This window comes from Phyllobates terribilis, unplaced genomic scaffold, assembly GCF_046119375.1.
Source record: "Phyllobates terribilis strain yellow unplaced genomic scaffold, ASM4611937v1 Scaffold_5__5_contigs__length_657084704, whole genome shotgun sequence".
Lineage (NCBI taxonomy): Eukaryota > Metazoa > Chordata > Amphibia > Anura > Dendrobatidae > Phyllobates > Phyllobates terribilis.
The window spans coordinates 537,251,920-537,265,875 of NW_027362765.1; positions in this window are offsets into that span (position 1 = coordinate 537,251,920).

Consider the following 13,956-nt stretch of genomic DNA (forward strand, 5'->3'; position numbering starts at 1 on the left):
GGATTTAAAGTGTATTCATTCAAATTAGAGAGACAATTTAAATTAAAAAGTTAGACCTGCCTCCACCACAGGGGGGCTCGCTCGACCCACCAGCGGACAGGCACCAGTATTGGGAGAGGGGGGCTGGCCGTCAGGGTCCACCGCAGCTCTGGCACAAAGCCGGCGACACGGAGGTCGCACGGGCAGGAACAGACTGGCCGTGTCGGCTTCGCACTTTTTTGGTTTTAGAAGGGCATGACATGCCTATATCTGTGTCTCCCCCTCCTTTTTCTCCTCCACCTCTTTTCTTTTCCCATGACTATATGTACTTGTCACTTTTCCATGTGTTAGTTGTGTCTCCTGAGCAGTTTGTCAGCTTTTGGACACCTTTGAAGGTGTTTTCTATGTGTTTCTATGTGTTTCTGTTTGCCTGCCATTGGTTTTAACGGTGTTCGAAGGTGTTCGACGAACAGTTCAGCGAACATACGGATGTTCGACGAACCGAACCGAACTCGAACACTACGGGGGTGGCTCAGCACTACTGAACAGTCAGCGACACACTCAAACTGTTTTTTTTTATGGAAAAAAGGCAAGCAGTTTGATAACACCCAGATTTGAACCGTTGAAGAGGAAAACCACAGTTCTAGTTCTCTGGCCTACACCAGACTCTTTTAAACAGATATATTGGTGTCTGAACAGTCAGCGAGACACTGAAAATGTTTGAACACTCACAGACACACTAAATTTTTTTTTTGGGGGGAAAAAATACCAAAAGGTTAATAAGACAGGTATTTGTACAGTCTGACTGAGGAAAAACAAAACAAAACAGGATTTTGATGAAAAAAAAAGGATTTTTCCTGGCCCTTGAGACCTGGGGTTAAGTCTATCAATTTGACCAGCAGGAGCAGCACACAGGACTGTAATGCAGTGTTTGTTGGTATAACCACTGTGTCTCCTATACAGCCTGTCAGCCTGCCTGCCTGATATCTGAGATGGATATTAGTCCTGAGAAGGACTGTTTGTTTGATTTGGCAGGCTTTAGAGACCCTACACTAACTATTTTGCAGTATAAATCTCTCCTTAGCTCTGCAGCACTGACCCTACACTGTCTGATCCGAAGCGACTGTGTCCAAGATGGCGGCGCCCGGTTTTAAATACTCGAGGTGAGGCTGTGCGGCCAGCCAATCAGTGTAATGCCCACAAACAACATGGCTGCGGCATTACAGTGACTGGCTGGCAATCCCTGCATGTTCATTGGCTCTGTAAAGAGCGCCAAAAGTGCAAGGCGGAGACCCGAGCTCCCGCCCAAGTAACCTGGAAATGCTCGGTGCTCGCCGAACATCCCGAGTACTGAGATGCACTAATGACTATATGTACTTGTCACTTTTCCATGTGTTAGTTGTGTTTTCTGAGCAGTTTGTCAGCTTTTGGACACCTTTAAAGGTGTTTTCTATGTGTTTCTATGTGTTTTTGTTTGCCTGCCATAGGTTTTAACGGTGTTCGACGGTGTTTGACGAACCGTTTGGCGAACATGCCGGTGTTAGATGAACCGAACCCGAACACTACGGGGGTGGCTCAACACTTCATATAAGTTTTCTCCAAATTCAGCCATTTGTAGTGAGCATGGAAGATATTGTCCTCCATTTAAATTGGCAAGGTACCTGGCAAGGGACTGCTCGTGATGGTGATGGTACATGTAGAGGTCAAGGCCATGGGCAAGCTGAAATTGTGCCACAACAAACACCCACATCTTCTCTCTCAACCTTCGGGTTCCAATTAATAGGGGGCCACAGAACACCACTATTGAACACAGAGCAGTGTGAAAAGGTTATTGGTTTGATAGCAGATAATGCTTCCAGTCACTTAGCCACCACCACCATCACCACCCTGTCTTCCACACGGTCAAATCTCAGTAGACGTGAGTCTACTCACCCTGATCCTGCTTCTTACCACCATGCCGAGTGCCCAGAGACAACTGATCCCACACTTGGACACTCCGAACAGCTGATCACTTTTCCATTTATAGGTTCGGGCCTCTCGCCCGGTCCACTTGAAGCGGGGCAAGAGGAGATCGCATGAAGCAATGCCCAAATATTTGAGCAGCCATGGTCATACAAAGGCGAAGGTGGGAAAGTGTCACAAAAGGTGGACGATGATGAGACACAATTGCCAGAATGTCAGGAGGAGGACCATGGTGTGGAAGTGGAAGACGAGGTGGTGGATGATATAGTAACTGACCCAACCTGGCAGGAGGACATGCAGAGCGAGGACAGCAGCACACAGGGGGAGATAGGCAGAGCACCCCAACAGGCAGGAAGAAGCAGTGTAGTGGCCGCAGACAGAAGGCAGGCAACCACTCCCTGTAACACAAACATGACTGAAGTTGCCAGTACAACTGTTGGGTCTTCCCGAGTCTGGTTGTTTTTTAAAGACTCTGCTGATAACCCCAAAAAGGCTATTTGCACCACCTGCCAGGCAAACATCAGGAGGGGTAGCAAAAGCACGAGCCTGACCACCATCAGCATAATCAGGCACATAGCAGCAAAGCCCCCGACTTTGTGGGCCGAACCCCAGGGTCCAGTAACAGTGTCTGCGAGTGACACCGCTGCTTCTTCCGCTGATGTGCATGCAAGCCAATCACTTGTCCATAGTGCATGCGAAGATGCCTCCTGCCCTGCACCTGTCATTGCACACTCTCAACTTGCACCATCAGCAAGCACGTCCTTGTCCCAGCGCAACGTTCAGTTGTCCATACCCCTCTCCTTGGAACGCAAGCGCAAATATGCAGCCAACGCCCCACAGTCCACACTACTAAATTCCCACATTTCGCGACTGTTTGCGCTTGAAATGTTGCCTTTTAGGCTCATGGAGACATAAGCTTTCCGCAACCTGATGGCAGCGGCCATCCCTCCGTACACTGTCCCCAGCCGCCACTATTTTTCCTGGTGTGATATCCCCACATCACACAAGCACGTGTCTCACAACATTAGCAGTGCCCTCAACAATGCTGTTACAGGGAAATCCACCTAACCACGGACACGTGGACAAGTGCTTGTGGGTAGGGACGGTACATCTTGCTGATGGCACATTGGGTTAACATAGTGGAAGCTGGGACCTAGTCGTACCTTGGGATGGAACACATCCTCCTGATGCCGAGGATTGCGGGCCCTAGGTCAATCAGGGTTGCCCCCACGGTCTACAGCTCCTGCACCTCATTCTCCTCAGCCTCCTCCTCTTCATCCTCCATCTCCGAAATGACCACATCAGTCACAAGCTGGAAGCACTGCAGCTCTGCCTCAGCCAAGCGGCAAGAGGCTGTACTGAAGCTAATATGCTTAGGTGACAAACCGCACAATGCTTGTGAGTTGTGGACAGCTCTAAAAGAGCAGGCAGATCTGTGGCTGACACCGCTGAACCTACAGCCAGGCATGGTCGTGTGTGACAATGGCCGGGACCTGGTGGCGGCTCTGAGGTGAGGCGAGCTCACATATATACCATGCCTGGCCCATGTGCTTAACCTCGTGGTTCAGTTTCTCAAAACCTACCCGGAGCTGCCGGATCTGCTTGTCAAAGTACGCCACCTGTGTGCCCATTTTAGAAAGTCAGCTACAGCTTCCGCCGCCCTTGCCGTGTTTCTGCAGCGTTTGCAGCTTCCAGCTTCCGACTGGTGTGTGATGTCCCCACGCGTTGGAACTCTACACTGCAGATGTTGGGAAGGATTTGTGAGAAGAGGGCAGTTGTTGACTACCAGCATTAACAAGGCCATCGGTATTCAGTTCAGATTCCACATATAAGACCTCAGGAGTGGACATGGAAGTCAGACATCTGTACCATCCTCTAAAACTTTGAGGACTCCACCAAGATGGTGAGCTTCGATGACGCCATAATTAGCATCACCATCCCGCTTCTCTGTCTTCTGAAATGCTCTCTGCTCACAATCAAAGAAGATGCATTGCAGGCGGAGCACATTGAGATGGAGCAAGGAACCATATAGGGTGATTACACACAGCCCAGCCTCATTTCATCCCAACGTGGAATGGGTGACAATGAGGAAGAGGAGGAGGAGGAAGAACAGGAGCTAGTTTCATGCGCTATAGACGGTACTACCTGCACAACTGTCATACCATTTGTTCAGAGTGGATGGCCAGAGGACAGAGAGGAGGACGAGGAAGAGAGCATGGTCAGTCGTCTTCTTGGTTAGGACACGGAAGTCTTGCCTATTAGCAGTCTGGCATGCATGGCTGAGTTTATGTTACACTGCCTTTCCCGTGACCCTCGCGTTCTCAAAATTTTGAGTGACAGTCATTACTGGTTGATGACACTTTTAGACCCACGCTACAAGGAGAACATTCTATCTCTTATTCCTGAGGTGGACAGGTCTACAAAAATGGGGCAGAACTATTAAAAAATTCCCATCTGAAAACGCTGGCGGCAGAGGTCACAGTTCATTGGACAACCAAGGAGTACAGCTGAGTGAAACACAACTCCAATCCAGCAGAGGCAGGGGAACACTGTCAAAGTTCTGGGAGAATTTTCTTAGCCCCTCCCATCGCACAGGCCTTGAGTCGCGGGGTACTCTCATAAGGAGTGCAACGTTTGGGAAGATGCTGAGGGAATACCTTGCTGACCGTACCAACATCCTTTGTGATTCCTCTGTGCCTTATAATTATTGGGTATCCAAGCTGGACACGTGGAATGAACTGGCTATCTATGCCTTGGAGGTCCTGGCCTGCCCTGTCGGCATGCGTTTTATCAGAGCGGGTTTTTAGTGCCACTGGTGGAATTATAACTGATAAGCGCATCTGCCTGTAAACTGAAAATGCTGACAGACTATCTCTTATAAAAATGAACAAGAGCTGGATTGGGCCAGACTTCTCAACACCACCGAATGATAGCAGCGTAACATAAACTCAAATCCAGTGTCTTTTTTTGGGATGTTTATTCCCATGCACCTTTTCACACCCACACATGGGTATACACTTCCTGATTTTGGCTATTTGCTCTTGTCCTCCTCCTTCTCCTCATCCTCATCCTCCAAACCATATCACCAGGGTGACCATGGTCCGTGATGCAACACCCACATAATTTTTTTTAAAGGGTGCTTATGATGCCTGTAAAAAAATTTTTTTATACGGTGTGTTAATGTATACCCCCCAGGGGTAAATGTTTGTCAGTCCATACACTTAGTGCATGGGCATTACAAGTATAGGAGACCCGCTCCTTTCTAATAGCAACATTTTTTTATGAGGCCCTCCTCCACGTCATTTCCAAGGTGCATTGGAGTCCCTCCCTATTTTTGGCAGCCCTTGAATTCACTGCATAGGCCAACACTATGGGAGACCCACTTCCTAATAATGGGAACATTTTTTCATGAGGCTCTCTACGTCTCTTCCAAGGGGCATTACCCTGGAAAGGATGTTCCTTAACATATTTCCCAGGAAAATCCATTTTGGTTTCTTTCTTGTATGTTTTATTGTGAGCCTGTAAAAGTGGCGTAATACCTCTGACAAGGTTGTTGACAGCAGTGACCTGGGAGTCAGAAATGCTTCCAGGGGTCTTCCTCATGCTGTTCCCATGTCACTTGAACACTGTTCCCATCGATTTGGGCAATTTTTAGGCATCTGCAGACTGCCGGAGGGAGCCGCCTGAAAATTGCTCGAGTTTCCCATAGACTTACATTGGGCTCGTTGCTCGGGTCGAGCACCCGAGCATTCCAATTTGCTCGACCCGAGCATCGAGCACCTGAGCATTTTAGTGCTCGCCCATCACTAGTCAGAGGGTTAAAATGGAACTACACATGTGATTTTTTTAACAAAGATAACAATAAAAAAATCCTATTGTTATATCTCACCTGAGAGTGCCAATTCCTTTTGCTTGAGTTTTCCTTTCTATATTTCAGTCCAGCAATAAAGTGGCTGCAACACAATACATGAGTGGACAAGATGCTAAACCCATGCAGTGAGTCCAGCAAACATTCTTGTTTCTTGTTGGAATTTTATTTTTTTCAACATTTCCTTTTTGTAAAAGTTCAGCATTAGACCCATACATGCCACCAGCAAGTCAAGTACCTACACCCTAAGAGGGATCATTTTTGGACTGCTTTTACAATTTAAGTGACCTGAAAAGTCTGTCAGTACCGTGTGTGGCTAAGTAGGCTATTGGATACTAGTAGTTACCATCTATTTTCCCCTAGCCAGGTAGGTTGACATCACTTGAACCTTACTAAGGCTGTGTTTGCGTTAAATAGTTCAATAGGGGTTCAATACAGTCATAGGATACCTTAAAGTGTTATCCATGGCAATTAGATGCTTTGCCGTATTGAGATTAATGAAAACTAATATATTCGCCACAAATCTAATTTTTGGGGAGAATTCAGCAAATCTGGCAAATTCAAGTTTCAAAAGATTCGCTCACCTCTACTAATAGGTTTTTATGTATGATAGGAGCAAGGTATATAATTGATGAAGATCATAAGCCCATATAACTTGTTTCATCGAGCAGACAAACTACTTAATTTCTTTATGTCATCATTTTAATAGATTGAAATAAGCTCAGCAATTTTAGAAGTTTGATGTAATGTATCTTCTCTGCAATTTGCCTTTACTACATTTTACCTATTTCTACTACATGATGTATTAAATTTTGACCTATAAAATATAGTACATAATTTATTTAACTTTACTAAAAACACAGTTAAGGATTGATATTCTAAAATGCATTTAATTTTAGCTACTTAATAGAGATAAGCAAAAGATAAGTGTTCCAACGAAAGACAATATCCTACTATACCATTGAGTCAGTTATGTCTTATAATTAGGGTTGAGCGAGTATGTTCTGTCCGAGTATGCTCGGGCCGAGCTCCAAGTATTTACAGCTGCTCGGGGATAAGGTTAAATCGCTCCCGTGTGCATGATTTGCAACTGTTTGACAGCTTTATTACATGTGAGGAATGTGTAAGAAATAGATATTCCTCACATGTAGTAAAACTGTCAAACAGTTGCAAATCATGCACACGGGAGCGATTCAAACATAACACCGAGCAGCTGTAAATACTCGGAGCTCAGCCCGAGCATACTCAGAGAAAGGGTTAACAGAACATATTCGCTCAACACTACTTATAATGACAAATGGGGCTGTAATCTAGTGTTGAGCGAGTATGTTCTATTAACCCTTTCGCCGAGTATGCTCGGGCCGAGCTCAGATATGCTTGGGCCGAGCTCAGAGTATTTACAGCTGCTCGGTGATATGTTTGAATCACTCCCGTGTGCATGATTTGCGACTGTTTGACAGTTTTATTGCATATGAGGAATGTCTATTTCTTACACATTCCTCACATGTAATAAAGCTGTCAAAAAGTTGCAAATCATGCACACGGGAGCAATTTAACCTTATCACCGAGCAGCTGTAAATACTCGGAGCTCGGCCCGAGTGTACTCGGACAGAACATACTCGCTCAACCCTACTGAAATCCTGATGTATGAATAGATATTTCAAATATAACCCTGTAATGGAATATTTGGCCACTGGCAAAACACTTTCTATGTTACTGAAGAAAGAGCTATAACATTAAATATAGTTTGATGATGTGGAGGTGCTCGGAATTTGCATACAAATGAATGTGTTTTAGATGATTATGTGGATATGCCATACATTTATGAGATGGGAATACTCCTTTAAGAATTAAATCTGAAATAATAAATAAGCTAGGAAGAAACACAAATGCTAAAGTGTAGTTGTTGTTTCAGGTGAACTTGCAGCATTGCTCCATAGAACTTTACCGCAATTATGTAATTTAACAGGTTTACAGAGGAATATGATGGCTGATAAAATCAGCCATTGTCAGCTGGGAAACATGCAGGCTCGGCTTGTGATCCCGCAACAAAGTCAAGGACACAACATAATATGTATGTCATATGTCGTGAAGGGGTTAACATTATTCATAATAGCCTTAGATGTGAAGGGGCTGTCAACTTTTTTTACAGTATATTTTACCAAATTTGTTAGGGAGATTATGTTGTTGAACTTACTAATATATTAGTACTATTATTGTTTGTTTTTAGAGGACCATTGATTCCTTGTTCCTGAACATGAGAAGGGGTTACATACAAAATACAAATAAATTACAATAAGCTATCTAACAATGACTGGTTGGTACAGAAGGGCAAGGACCCTGCCCTTGTGGGCTTATAGTCTACAGGATAATGGAGAAAGAGTATGGTAAGGAGGTTGCGGAAGCTCTTTTGGTGGCAAGTTGGCAGCGGGTACATTGCAGGCTGTAGGCTTTCTTGAAGAGATGGGTTTTCAAGTTCTGTCTGAAAGTTCTGAATGTGGTGGATAATTGGACATGTTGAGGCACAGAATTCCAGAGGAGGGGGGATACTCGGGAGAAGTCTTGAAGGAGATTGTGTGAGAAACCTACAAGTGTGGAGGAGGGTAGGAGGTCTTGCGAGAATCAGAGATTATGTGTGGGAAAGTATTGGGAGATTAGTTCAGAGATATTTGAAGGAGATACAGATTATGGAGAGCTTTGTAAATCAATGTCAGGTTTGACTAGGTATGTTGAGGAATTTGGAGCCAATGAAGGAATTTGCAGAGGGGAGAAGCTGAGGAGAAGCCAAGAGAAAGGTGGATTAGTCAGGCAGCAGAGTTAATGATGGACTGGAGGGATGCGAGAGTGTTAGCAGGAAGGTCACAAAGGAGGATATTGCTGTAGTCGAGGTGGGAGATGATTCAGGGTTGAGGAAAGGACGGATTCTGGAAATATTTTTTAAGTTGGAGGTGGCAGGAGGTGGTAAGAGCTTGCATGTGCAGTTTGAAGGACAGGATAGAGTAGAGGGTTACGAGACAGTGGACTTCCAGTACAGAGGAAAGCATGATGTCATTTATTGTGATAGATAAATTGGAAGTGGGGAGTTAGGTGAGATGGAGAAATGATGATGAGTTCAGTTTTGACCACATTGGCTGTAGGAAACGAGAGGAGAAGAAAGAGGATATGGCTGATAGGCACTTTGGGATTCTGGACAGCAGAGAGGTTACTTATGGGCCAGAAAGGTAGATTGAGTGTCTTCAGTGTATAGCTTATAGTGGAAGTCATGGGGACTCTATCAGTTATCCCAAGCCAAAGGTATAAATGACATCAACAGAGAGAGGGCGGGATTTGGAAGTCAAATGGGAATGGGAGATGCTAAATGTGTGGTTAATGAGGTATGAGGAGATCCAGGAGAGGGCAAGATCTTTGATGCTAAGGGAAGAGAGGATCTGAAGCAGGGGGAGTGGTCGACTGTGTCGAAGGCAGAGGATAGGTCTAGAAGGAGGAGTACGGAGAATTGTCTGTTAAAAAATCGTTCTCCTGTAATTGTTAGTGCAGCCTTCCACACAGAGTGCACAGCTGTCCTGTACATACAATGGCTACCGGTGGCATAGCATGCGAGCAGACCTGTCGATTCATCAACTGCCCTGTGCAGTCAATGAGGAAAGTGAAGAACCTGTAATATAGATGAATAAGTGTCACACAGCTATATATTTAAAAAAAAAATTAACATAAATATAAAGTGGACATCCCATTTAATAACTATGTTCTCTTGTAGTGTAGAATGCTAAGTTTGGTCAGGATGGATGCCATAAATTATACTTGGCTGGGAGAGCTGAAGAGACAAAAAAAAGACATATATATGACTGATCTACAAAGACAATTTTTTAACATCTTATTGGAGAATTCAGAGTTAAAAGAGCGTGGTCAAAGTAGCTAAAAAGAGTTTCTCTCACTCTGAAGGATGTAGCAAGTTCATGAAGCATCCCATTGATTTTAATGGGAGCTGTGTAGTTTTGCGGGGGGCATTAACCACTCGAGGCCAGATTCCCCAAAAATATTACAGTTGTTTGGGGAGGAACCTAACAGTAGGGCAACTTCTTATTAGCTTATCCTCAGAGGATTCTTGTAACTAAAAGGCATTTTCCAAACCTTAGTGATACTATGTAATATTTCTGTAACTTTTACACTTGTATATACAGCTGCTTTATGTATTTTGTCTAAATCTTGTACCTTTTCTTTTTGGCAACTCTTAACCATGATTTATACAAGAAGATGACATTGTGCTGCTCTGCAATATTGATGGATGTAAAGCTTCATGCTGATATATTCAAATAAACATTCATTTTATAACAAATAGTGGACTCCTCAGGAATGAAATCAGTCAGGAAATCTGATTGAAATGACACTTTTCATTTTCCACAGATGATGAATAGACTGTGAAATTCAATATGGATGTCAGAATCCTATCTCACTTTGTTCTTCATAAACCATATACACTGACATCTTTCCACCTCATGACCATCTATGGACCTGTCTTACAATGTCCCCAATTGATAAATTAAAACTATAAAGCCTGGTCTACACTGTGACTTTTTGTAGCACTACTCATTGGACTTCAGTTGCCACTTAATAGTTAAAATCTATCAGTAGTGCTACAAAAAGTTGCACTGTGGCCCAGGCCTAAGGGTATGTGCAAATGTCGTTTTCAGGTGTGTCCATTTGGAAACCCACCTGAAAAAAACACCAAAAATGCTCAAAATAATGAACATACGCATTTCGATGCAAAAAAATCTTTTTTTAAACTTTGGAAAAGGGGCCTAGCATAGAGGACATTATTAAAGCAAGAGGCTCAGGATGCGGGACATTATTAAATAAAGGGGCCAAGGATGGGGGATTATTAAATAAAGGTGCCAAGATGGAGAACATTATTACATGAAGGTGCCCGGGATGGGGATATTAATAAAGGAAGGGGCCCAGAATGGAGGACATTATTACAGGATGGGTGCCAGAACAGAGGACATTATTACAGGATGGGGAACATTAAAAATGATGGGGCCCAGCATGGGGGACATACTAAAAAGGAAAGAGCCCACAACATAGGGCATTAGTACAGGATGGAGGACATTATTAAAGGAAGGGGCCTGGATAGGTGACAATTACAGTATGGGGGCCAAAATAAGGAACATACAATATTAGCATTATTAGTTTATGGTGTAGGAGGCCAATTGGGGGACATTATTACTGCTGTAATATTTTTTCATTTTGAGGATACTGGTAACAAAATAGAGGTACTGTTACTGTGCCAGACATCAGAGTGATAGTATTGCACTTTTCTTCTTCATCTGGCGCAGAGTAGAAGTAAAAGGAAAAGTGTGGAGGATGCTGTAGAAGTAATCAGTCATACGTGTTCGTGTGTTATTTTCTGCAGTGATGAAACCTTACTACAAGAAGTCATAGTGGTCTGCATGGAATGAAGAAAAACAAAATTGAATCAATTAATTTGGTTGCGCTAATGATAATTCACTGGATTTACACTTATATGTATACTGTATACACTGTAAGGTTGCTAATGAACACATAGTTGATGGGAGGTATGTATCACAGAGATGGCTGTCCTCTGTGATGTAACCCGGAGTGTTGCTCTAGTGCACGTAAGCACTAAGAGGACTGATTGGTGCACCTGGGACCGGGTTACAGGTAGTTGGAGAGATGGACAGGTCTTACTACCCACATACCTCACCTCTGGCTGTGGTTAAGATATAAAATGGAGGCCGTTATTTGGCACATGGTCTGTGTGTTTGAAGGGAGAAGGCCTCCTGTGTTTTGTGGTCTCCTGACTGAGTCAGTGGACTGGAATCTAATAATAATAATAATCTTTTTATTTATATAGCGCCAACATATTCCGCAGCGCTTTACAATTCAGACGATTTTACAGACATTATCATCACTGTCCCCATTGGGGCTCACAATTTAGATTCCCTATCAGTATGTCTTTGGAGTGTGGGAGGAAACCGGAGAACCCAGCTTGTGTGCCCACAGGACTGGTTAACCAGAAACTTTGTCTTAAGGACTCTTTAAATAGTTTTTGCCTGAACTACTTTTGCTTTTGCCGGGTTTATGACAGAATAAAGCGACATGGACATTTAAAGGAACATGCCTCCTGTTTGCCTCCTGACTCACCTGAGTGAGTAGAACCCCCACAACACTTATACAATCTACAGCGATCCTGTGTATAATGTGACTGGTAATAATATTAGAGTTAGCACTGCGGTTTTTGGTATTGATCAATATAGTGGTATTATTCAGTTACTATGTGGTGGTAATATGTGTTCCAGTAATGGTGTAAGTGTAGCGGTATTTATCCCTGTGTTATCATTGGTATATTGGTCTTGGTATAAAGGATGTTGTTCAATAACAGGAGGTGGTAATATTATGATGTGACATTATGTGGTGATAATATATGGTTATTGTGTGGCAGTATTTATCCCCTTAAGGCTGAGTTCACACGATGCGTTTTTCATGCGTTTCCGCGGCGTTTTTGCAGTTGCGTAAACGCCGCGGAAACGCATGAAAAACGCATGGTAGAAGGGCAGCAATGTTCCCCAATGGAAATCCGCATGTGCTGTGCCCATGATGCGGATTTTTCCGCAGCGTAAACGCTGCGGTCAAAAATCCGCAGCATGTCAATTAATTTTGCGGAAACGCTGCTCTTTTGCCGCCATTGACTTGCATTAGACCGCATGGAATCCGCATCACTGTATATGTTGATGCGCTTTTCATGCGGTCTAATGTGCGGATGGTACCCGGGTGTGAAGGAGAGGACTCTCATCCAGACCCAGGTACCATTAAAAAAAAAAGAATAAAATAAAAAATATATATATTCTCACCTTCTGACGGCCCGCGCTGCGTCCTGCCGGCTTCCCGCGCACTTCGCGGTTGAATGAAGGACCTTCGCTGACGTCAGAGTCATGTGACGGGTCACGTGACGCTGACGTCGGAAGGTCCTAAAGTCTTCACTGCCGGCAGCCGGGACCGATGAAGCAGGACACCGGGGGCCATCAGAGGGTAAAGTATATATTTATTTTTTATTTTTTGACATTCACACACTATATAAATCCATGCCGGTTGCATGGATTTATATAGTGTGAAGTTGACAAGCACTTTCCAAGTGATGCTAAAATCGCTTGGGAAGCGCTTGTCAACCCGCATGCGGAAATGAAAGTGAAGACCGCTTCATTTCCGCATGTCCCTGGCAGGAAACCGCATGTACAATCCGCATGCGTTTTTTCCTGCCAGAGAGATGCAGAAACGCTCAGGAAAAAATCCTGAGCATTTCTGCATCGTGTGCACATACCCTTAAGTGATTTATTATTGGTATATTAGTTTTGATATAGTGGACTTATTCATTAACAATATGGTCATATTTTTTACTCGGTAACATTATGACTATTTAGAAAATCATGTTTTCTACGATACATATATTTTACGTGCAATCTTTTTTATGGGGGGATGGGCACATATATCTTTATAGGATCTAGAATGCTACTAGGGTCCATACATCTGACCAGCATACTGGTGGGGTCTCAGGTCCAAATTTTGCACCAGAGTCCATATGCAACTGATTCCACTGTATTCTTATGTGTAGAACAGACATATGCATTATACTTAAGTACAACACTATGAGTAGATAGGGTTAACAATTCGGATGATTGACATTTTATGAAATATTTGATAAAGGAGAAATGTTGTGAAGGCCATTGCAGACAAGCGCAGTCATTGGAGTAGGAGATTATTTTTGCTACAGGGCAGAAATCAGCATCTCTCCAGTTTCTGAATACATTTCCTTTACCTAGATATGATTAGGAATTCCTATAAACTGAGATATCTGGGATATTTAGAATTTTAATTTTAACACCCCTTGAAAATTTTATACATAAGTAGAACTTGCTACAAAATTGTGCAAAATGTTGAAACTTATTAAAAAAAATTTAAGGAGTTGTCCATTGTTGACAATATTTTTTTTGTCACAAGGATTGCCTAACAACAATCTAATCGTGATCTATCACACTGCTGTGATCCCTGGTGATCAGGAATAATTTAAAATCTGAAAGCAAGTGTTCCGATTCCCTACAGCAAAATTTTAGGTGAATTAACAATTTAACACC